Consider the following 10,593-nt stretch of genomic DNA (forward strand, 5'->3'; position numbering starts at 1 on the left):
TACAGTTATGTAAAACGAAGCACAGAATGGTGACTAATAATAATAGTAACTATAATAAAAATTATTAAATATGACTTACTTTTGGTTCATATCTTATATTGGTATTTGCTATATTGGTCATTATGCTAAGTGCTCTCCATGCATCACTTCCTGTATACCTTGTAACTATGCTAGGCTGTGTGTGCTGTTTACTTTTCCCGTTGTGATGAAAAAACAGGCTTACAGGAATTAAGAAGCTTGTCCAAAGGCACAAAGACAATAAACCTAGGAACCAAGTTAGGAACCCAGACCTTTGTAACTCCAGAGCATGTGCTCTTAATCACCTAGCTATACTGGCTTCATCTGGCCACACAAGTTGAAACAGCCAAATTTCGATCCAGGATCCCTTGACTTGTGGTCTGGTATATTTTCCACCTCACCCCAGGCCTCCATTTCTTTGAGAGTATATAGGTGAAGCCACAGAGTAGTTCAAGATCCTATTGCAAGAAAAATGTTTAATTAGGCATATCTACTGTGTCAGAAGCTTAGAAAATTTAATCATTTTTAATGTCATTTGGGAAAATCTTTGACTTTTCATGGAGCCTCTGGAATGTTTTAATCAGATATTTGACACATCTTTTGTTTTCTCTATCACCTGTAGCACAAACCAAGTATTCAGGTTTTGGACCAGATATTGGTCTAATAAGTATTTGTTGGATGGATGAATGAAAATCTAGAACCTCTTTTCTACTTATGAACAGGTTAGATTTCAGAAGGCTGTTTTCAAGTACACTTGTATATAAGTCTATAATGACAAAACTGGATTGAAGAAGTGTTTCCCAAAAGTCCCCAGAAGTATTTCCAGTAAGGCTGGGTGCAAATCAACCAGTCCTGAAAAACTTTAAAATCAGGTCTATTTATCTCTTTTGATAATCAATCTATCAAACACCTTTTCTATAACTGATTGTCTTGGTCTACTTTGAAAATCTTTTGAGGCAGTTAACCCTCCTCTTTTTTTTTTTTTTTTTTTTTTTTTTTTTTTTTTTTGTGGTAGGCGGGCCTCTCACTGTTGTGGCCTCTCCCCTTGCAGAGCACAGGCTCCGGATGCGCAGGCTCAGCAGCCATGGCTCACGGGCCCAGCCGCTCTGCGGCATGTGGGATCTTCCCAGACCGGGGCACGAACCCGTGTCCCCTGCATCGGCAGGCGGACTCTCAACCACTGCGCCACCAGGGAAGCCCTAACCCTCCTCTTTGATGATATCTACAACTGTTTTAGTTATACCTTGGTTGAGGTCCTCACTTGATAAACCACAATATTAAATCAACCCTCCACTTACTCAGTACCTGCACCAGTGGAGATGAATGGGGTGGGGAAAAAACCATACAGAATGCTTGTATTTTAAAATCCATGATCACTGTATTATTAATTATAAAGGAAATAGTACCTTTACAGAGGAGGACTCTGGCAGAGATCACGTGCCCCATGATGTGATGCACTAAAAACAACACATCACTTTTGTGATATTCTTGCCAAAAATATGTACCTGATTTAAATTGTGAGGAAACAGACAAGCCCAAACTGAGGGACATTCTATGACTAGCCTTTTCTAAGGTGTCAAGGTAATGAAAGACAGACTGAAGAACTGTCCCAGATTACAGGAGGCTAAGAAGACAACACAACTAAATAGAATATGGGATCATGGATTGGATCCTACTCCAGAAAAAGAACATTCATAGGACAGTTTGCTAAATTTGAAAAAGGTCTAGTTTAATGTAGAGTGGTGGATCAGTGATAACTTTCTGGTATGGACAGTTATACTGTGATTATATAAGATGTTAACATTTGGGGAAGTCGAGTGAAGTGCATATGGGAATTCTTTGAACTATTTTTGCGTCTTTTTCTAGTTCTTAAATGATTTCAAGATGAAAAGTTAAGAAATTAAAAGAAAAATATTTTTTAAATGTAATCACTAGCCTTGGATGTTGCTCAGCCATCATACCCTCTGCCCCTAAAGCATTCACTCTTCCAACCTCCTCAACAGTTATTTCAGACACTCTGCTTTCTCTTTAACCCTTCCATAGCTTCCCCCAGATCCTTCACTGTGAATATAGAGGCAATCAGAAGAATTTCCACAGCCCGACCTCCCAGCACCTGTGACCATTTACTCAGCTCTCTCTCCTGTCCTTGTAGATGAGCTGTCTCTGCTCCTAGCCAAGGCTGAGCCCTCTACTGTTCACTAGAGCTTATCTTCTCTTATCTATACGAGAAAATTGTCCCAGCTAATCTTCCCCCTGTCTCTTGCATTATTTTTATCTTTCTCTCTGCTGGATAATTCCTGGAATCATAGAAACATACTGTTATTTCTCCTGTCTTAAAAAAAAAATCTCTTGGGCCTCCCTGGTGGCGCAGTGGTTGAGAGTCCGCCTGCCGATGCAGGGGATACGGGTTCGTGCCCCGGTCTGGGAGGATCCCATATGCCGCGGAGCGGCTGGGCCCGTGAGCCATGGCCGCTGAGCCTGCGCGTCCGGAGCCTGTGCTCCGCAACGGGAGTGGCCACAGCAGTGAGAGGCCCGCGTACCGCAAAAAAAAAAAAAAAAAAAAAAAAAAAAAAAAAAATCTCTTGAGCCCACTTCCCCCTTGAACAAGCTTCCACAACATTTCTCTTCTTCCCTTTATAATAAATCTTTTGAAATTTGTTGATAGTTTCTATCTCTAATTTCTTCCCTCCCATTCTTTTAGGGAAGCTCTCCAATGGGGCTTTTGCCCCACTCCTCCACCAGACTACTCTTACATGACTACTAACGGCCTCCATGTTTCTGTATCCAGTGGTCAGTAGTTATCCATCCTTAAATAACCACCAGCGGTTTTTCAGAGGGTGAGCCTTCTCCCCAACTTGAGATCTATCTTCCCTAGGCCTCCAAGTCATTACCATCACCTGATTGATCTCCTACCTCACTGAGAGTTCCTTCTTAGTATGCTTTGCTGGTCCCTCTTCATTTTCCTAACCTTTTATGTTGGAGTGCCCCCAAAGCTCAGAGCTTGGTCCATTTCTCTTCTTTATCTGTATTCACCCGCTAGGCGATCTCATCCAATCTCACACTTTTAAATACCAAATATATGCTGATGACTTCAAATTTAAACCTACAGTGTGGACCTCCAGACACTATATCCAACTGCCTACTCCACATCTCCTGATTGGATCCCCAGTAGGCTTAATGGGTCTAAAACTGAACTCTTGCTGTTCTCCACCCCCAAGCCTGCTTTCATCTAGTCTTCTCCACATCAATTAATGCCAGCTTCATCCTTCCAGTGGCTCAGGCCAAAGGCCTTGGAGTCATCCTTGCTTCTTCATTTTCTCATATGCCGCAAAGAATGTCAGCAAGTCCTTCCAGCGCTACCATAAAAATATACACAGAATCTGATGCCTTCTTGCTGTCTCCACTGCCAAGACCTTAGTCCAAGCCATCATTGTCTCTCACCTAGATTATTGAAACAGCCTCCCAACTGGTCTCACTGCCCCTGGCTTAGCTCTCTTTTGGTTCAATCATGACAGCAGTCAGAGGATCCTTTTAAAACATATGTCAAATCCTGTAACTCCTTTGATTAGACCACCTTCCCTGCAATGACTTCCAGTACCACTGATGGTAAAAGCCAGCCCTCTGTGTGATCAGGCCGCCCTGACCTCATCTGCTACTGCTCTGCCCCTAGTTCTTGGATTTATCATGTTGCTCTTGAAAGTGACACATGCACCTTTCCCTCGGGACCTTTACACTTGTTCCTTCTGCCTGGACTTTTCTTACCCCAGATATCTCAAGGCTTGCTCCACTTCCACTCCCTCACTGTCAGCCCTCACTTCCCTCATGTGTCTATGCAAATGTTTCTTTCTCAGTAAGGCCTTTCCTGGTCCCCTTATTTAGAATTTCAAATCCTCTTCACCCTTCTTCCTGCAAAAGGAGGCACACATACTACACAAAAACAAACTTCTATTCCCCTTTCCTGATTTAATTTTTCCCCCTAAGACTTATCAGTATGTAATATAGAATATACTTACTCATATTGTATATTGTATATTGTCTGTCTCTCTTAACTGGAATGTCAACTCCAAAAGGTCAGGAACTTTTGTCTGATTCATGCACTATTATCTCTCCAGTGCCTCTGATGGTACCTGGCACATAGTAAGTGCTCAATAAATATTTGTTGAATGAATGGATGGATGCATGAATCTGTACTGGAACCTCAACACAAGCCTTAGTGAAACAGGCTTTGAACCAATAGACTTATCCACGCCTTGCAACAACTTTGAGCAGTAATTTGCCACAGTATGCTATTACTCAAATTCTTAGCTTTCTTCCTCTAAGTTAACATTAGACATCCAACATTTATCACACCAAAGATTTTTCCATAGTTTCTTGCAGATGATGATGTTTGATGATGATGATGATAATGTTACATAGGTAACACCTGTTTCAACATTTTGCATGAGTTGTTATCAACCTTTCAGTATCATCTTTACTGTCAAATCTTCATCCAATATGCACTAGTAATGGTCATTATTTTCTCATTATTCTTGTTTTAAATTTTTCTCTTTTTTCATTTCAATTATAATTGCATGCCTCTTCCTTTAGGTTATTTTAGCATTCTTAAGTCTTTTGCACTGATTGCATGTGCTAAGGTTAATCATGTTTGTAAACCTGTGATGAGTTCCACGTTTCTGTGCAAACACAGCAAACTTGCTATAGACCAGAGGTTGTAAATTAATGACCACTGGATGAATCAGTTACAGAGTAACCAATATGACATTTAATATTTTTAAATTCATTGCCAGTATTTTAAAAAATCAGATGATTTCCAAAAAATATCAGATTTTTGGTTTCTCTTGAACAGTCAAATTTGCCTTCCTTCTGCTACTACCTTTAGACAAGGCATACATTTTCCAGTGTGTCAGTTCCTGCCACCTACACTTGGCCCACTTAGCTCAGTTTAGTTACCTCCCTGGTCCCTGGATGTATTTGAGATGGACTCAAACCATAGGCAGGGAAATGGCTTAGAGATTAAAACAACCCTGTGTGCTCACTGTTGCCATCTGCTACAGTAGGCAGAGTTGTATACTTACTCTGAAGCTTTGCTTCCTCTGAACACTTACGAAATGAAAATTTATAAATTCAGTAGCTTCAGTGAATCTACCACTGGAAGTGGTTTTGGAGAAGTTCATTCATTCTGGTTCATTCATTTCTTTTTTTATTCTTAATTTTAAAATATATATTTTTTTGTTTATCTTTCATTTACCCTTCATTTCTTGTTTGTTTTGTTTTTTTGTTTTGTTTTTGTTTTGTTTTTCTGCGGTACACAGGCCTCTCACTGTTGTGGTCTCTCCCATTGCGGAGCACAGGCTCTGGACGCGCAGGCTCAGCGGCCATGGCTCACGGGCCCAGCTGCTCTGCGGCATGTGGGATCTTCCCAGACTGGGGCACGAACCCGTGTCCCCTGCATCAGCAGGCGGACTCTCAACCACTGTGCCACCAGGGAAGCCCTACCCTTCATTTCTTTTGATTTACATGGGAAGGAGCAATGAGATGAGAAAGGAGATGAGATGGCAAAAGATTCTTCTCCCTCCCGTGTTCTCATTCCTCTGACTGGAGTCATAATGGACTAGGAGGCCTCTGTAAGGCCCAAACCTCACTGTGTTGACAACTGACACAGCCCTCTGGAGTGGTAACAGGAACCACAAGTTCCTGTTAAACTACTCAGGTTAAAATGTGTAACCACTGGGGCATATATTTGTCACATTTTCTGGCTACTCTATAATTCATTTATAAGAAGACTTCTACTTGCTGGTTAACAAACACAGCCTTCATCTGTAAAAAGTACGTGGCCAGGGACTTCCCTGCTGGCACAGTGGTTAAGAATCCACCTGCCAGTGCAGGGGACGCAGGTTCGATCCCTGGTCCGGGGAGATCCCACATGCCGTGGAGCAACTGAGCCCGTGTGCCACAACTAGTGAGCCCACGTGCCACAACTACTGAAGCCCACACACCTAGAGCCTGTGCTGCACAACAAGAGAAGCCATCGCAATGAGAAGCCCGTGCACCGCAACGAAGAGTAGCCCCCGCTCACCCCAACTAGAGAAAGCCCGCGCACAGCAATGAAGACCCAATGCAGCCAAAAATAAATAAATTAAATAAATAAATTTTAAAAATAAAGAAGAAGAAGTACGTAGCCAAAGGACAATGGGAAATGTCACTGAAGTTCAATCCTGATTGCTTTGGATTAGAAGCAAAGAGGCAGGATATGAATTGTGGACTAGACTATGAACTACACAAGAACAGAGAGTGTGTCCGTCTTATCCACCACTGTCCTCTCAGTGTCTGGCTGAGCACCTTGCAGAAAGTAGGATGAATGAGGAAAATAGTGAATGAATTTGGATGTTGGGATCACTGAAGGCAGAAGCTGGGCTCTTTCAGGGTCTTGCTGATGGAAACAGATGTTACACATTGGTGTAAATGGAAATGGATTCTAAATATTCCTATATGGTTGAAGGGACTTGATTTTCAGCCATGATTTCCTTTTCCTGAATATGATTCTTCTCAAAATGGACAGAATTGAAAGTGCATGTGCCTTCTCTTCTGTTGATACTTAACCTTTACTGGGCACAGAAAAACAGGAATAAAATATAGTCCTTTATTAGCTCATCTAATTTAAAATAATATGAATGCTAAAATAATATTATCTAAATATATTCCAGTACATGCCAAAAATTGATCAGACTGGCTCTTCTTTTTTCTCCCTCTCTTAATGTTAGATGTCAGTCCTTGAACTTCTGCTCACATGCTTCTAAGCGCTTCCCCCTCCTAGAGAGTTGACTCCATCCCATGGTTTTAGTTACATCCATGGTGATGAGGCTCAAATCTGCATCTTCTGCCTTGATCTACCCTCACACTCCAGTTACACAGCTTGCATTTTGCACAGGTGAGCTCTCCTGAGCCTTTTCCGTGTGGCCCTGATCTCACTGTGGTCAGGTGGTCAGTGTCCTCCCTAAATGCCACATTTCCATCCAGGAGATCACTCTTCCCTCAGCTGACTGACCTCAAAGTCATCCTTGACTCATCTTCTCACTTATTTTCTATAGACAGTTAGCCTCAGAAACATCTCTTAGGTTTGTCTCTTGCCCCGATGCCCACTGCCACCGTCTAGACCCGGCAGTTATTGCGTCATACCTTGTCAGTAGCCATGGCTTCCTGACCCTTCTCCCTGTTTCCAGTCATTTCCCATGCATCCCATTTCTCTGCCACCAGACTAATCTAAAATCATTTCATTGTTTTACTTTCTATTGTGTATGTTTCCTAAGATGCTCTTTACCTGGGTCTGTTTTGTGTCTTCCTTGGCACTTCATTGTACACAGTAAATGTAATAAGTGAGTGCTTAATAAGTGAGTGATTGAAATCTGGAAACTGTGTCATATGAATTCACTGAAACTCTGCTGACTATCCTTTGGCCTAAACGCAGAGAATTAGCGGCTGATTCATATTTCTATTTAAAGAATGGAGAACTTGACCAGAAATATTTTCATATTGCAGCTGCAGATAAACAGAAAAGACAAAAACTTTTCATCTGGGCCTCAGTTTCTTTACTTTAGAATAGAGTAAATGCCACTTATATCATGGGTTTATTGGAGGTATTCAATGTGATGCATTATGGCCCCCAGCTCAGGGCAGTGGTAGATGTAAAATCAATTCCAATTGAATCTTACTAAAAAACAAGATTGATTGATGGAATGAATTTGAATCAATATAATGTATTTAGGTATTTTATATAAATCACAATTTACAAATTCAGATTCAAATAAAATTTGACACTAACTAGGACCACAGTGTTGGGTGTGTTAGCATACATCATCTCGTTTAATTTTCAAAGTAACCCTATGATATAGGTGGTATTTTCTCTAATGTACATGTAAGTTCAGCTAAGGAAAGGGAAAATGCCTCACTCAAGATCTGTTAGCGTATGCTGGAATCAGGATTTGTCTCTAAAATTTTTAATTTTAGGTCTTTTGCTTTTCCTGTGTACCATCCTCAAAGAGTTTTCTTATTAGTTTTTAAATTTTTATTATTTTTAGGTTTGCATTGTTAAAAGGCTCATGACTTTCCATTTTAATACTTGATTCACACTCTTTTTCTTTTATTGTTTTCTATATGCTTATTTAAAAATCCTTGTCCTTGTATTTGTATTCTTGGTGGTTGGGAGTGTCTCAAACATGGTCTCAGCTGCAGCAGCAGCATATCTATTCACAGAAGTTGAGAAAATATTGTATTTCCAGTGTAAGTTGAATGTAAGTAGCGTACATTTGAAGTTGAATGTTAAGTAGCATACATTTCAGCCTGCATCTGTTTTAATGACTCTGTTAGTGCAAATGGGTTATTAAATGTCAGTGAATATCTAGGGAGTTGTTATAAACCAAAGATGTGCAGATGCTCTACTTCTGAAATGGTCATAGACCATATACTGTGCTGGATTCAACTTTTTAATACTTAGAAATATTGCAGAGATAACATTTTTATGTACTTGACATTTTGTGAAAATAAAATTTGCAGCTATGAACAGCCCTCTTCCTTTTATAATCTACCTGGCAATAATAGCTATAATTAGCTTTCATTGCACCATTATCAGAAAGGGAAAGTAAAATTAGCATTAAACATGTGTGAAAGTCAGTCTTTATATGGCAGCTGCATATATAAATTCTCTGGGAGAACTATCATGCTTAGAGAGTGAATTTTAGAGGTATATTTAAAACATCTAATTACTTTTGCTCTTTGGTTTAACCTTTAAATGCCATACTGTTCATAGAATCAATTTGCCTTCTCAACTAACCAAATATTTATTGAATTTGTATTGTGAGCAATGAATTGTGTTAGGTGCTAGGAGAGGGTGCAATTCCTGTCCTCCAGAAGCTGACATATTAGTTGGGAGATGCCCACACTGTACATATGCTGGTCCCTCTATCTGAAATGCCCTTTATCGCTCTCTTTCCCATCCTTTGCCTGACAAGCTTCTAAGCATGTTGGAGGTTCAGCTACACATCTTCTAAGTCACCTTCCTGCCTGCTTCCCCACTCCCCTGTCATTGGTACACTGGGCATCTCTCTATCACAGTGTTTGTCACAGGGGATGATAATTGTTAGTGTGTTTGGTAACCTCCCAGATTGTGAAGTCCTCGAGCTTATGAGACTGAATCTTTTGGGTTTGTTTTCTGAGGGCTTGGAACATAGTATGTTCCTAATAAGAGCTTGATGAATGAACAAAGATGCTGCAAACACATAGATAGCTAGTCATAGAGATTAATTGACAAAGAAAGGTAGCATGCAGTCAATGTAAAGAATAGCTTATAAACAAACACTGTAGGTTTTAGGAGGAGAAGAAAGACTAGATTGATGGTCAAGGAAGGATTCTTGACTGGGGGCTCCTCCATGGGCGTGTGGCATTTGCCACGTGGGGCCCTGTGCTCAGAAGGGCTGTGCACTTGGCTTAATGTTCTGCTGTCAGGGTCTGAAAATTCTTAATCATTTTTGAACAAAGAATCCCATTTTTTCACTTTGCCAGCAACCACCAGAAGCTGGGAGAAGGGCATGGAACAGATTGTCCCTCACAGCCCTCAGAAGGAACCAACCCTGCTGCCATCTTGATTTCAGACTTCTAGCCTCCAGAACCATGAGACCATACGTTTCTGTTATTTTAAACTACCCAATCTCTGGCACTTTGTTACAGCAGCCCTAGTGCACTAATACAGACCCTAAAAGAGCTCCCCATTGCTTGCTGAGTAAAGCCCAAAGTGCTTAACACAGCTAGAAGACCCACCACCACCTGCTCTCTGCTGCATTCTCCAGCCTTTCCTCTTTCTTTGCATCCTCCCCCCACCCACCCCCACTCCAGCTGCCTTGCACTCTTCACTGCAGGAGTGCTCAGCTGTATCAGGTTCTAGATGTTCCTTGCTTTCTGTCACCTATGATCTTCCGCACATGCCAGTCCCTTGTGGTCAGAGTACATTTCTGCCTTTCCATTCTATCTCATCCTTCAAGTCTCAGCTTAGTCCTCTTCATTTATTTATTCAACAAATCTTTTCGAAATGCCAGGTATAGTATTTAGAAGTTAACAAAACAAACACAGCCCTTGGCCTCATGGGATTCCCAGTCTCGCAGGAGAGACCAATGTCAAGTGAGGCAACAGTGGACGAGCAACGTCAGCAGAATGTTGGAGGCCATTAAATAGGTGGACTGTGGAAAGTGCCCAAGCACACACGACAAAGCTGGACCCCAAACCTGTAATGAGGGAAGGCAACACGAAGCAATTCAAAGCCCACCATAGACTCTCAGCAAAGCTCAGACCTCTGAGATACCACGTATCTTTGAAGGCAGGGGTGCAGGATAGAGCTATCAAACGGAAGCATTGGTAGAACGCTTATATAAAGAGCACAAGACGTTCCTAACTCCATCCTGACCCCTACCTTGCTATAAAAAAGGGAGATTCATAGAAAAAGAGCTTTGAGTTATTTTTAAAAATGATAAAAGAAATAAAATGTTCAATAGAAGTTTTGAAGAAAAGGTTAAAAAACTTCCCTGACAG

This window comes from Mesoplodon bidens (assembly GCF_964165515.1).
Source record: "Mesoplodon bidens genome assembly, chromosome: 17".
Lineage (NCBI taxonomy): Eukaryota > Metazoa > Chordata > Mammalia > Artiodactyla > Ziphiidae > Mesoplodon > Mesoplodon bidens.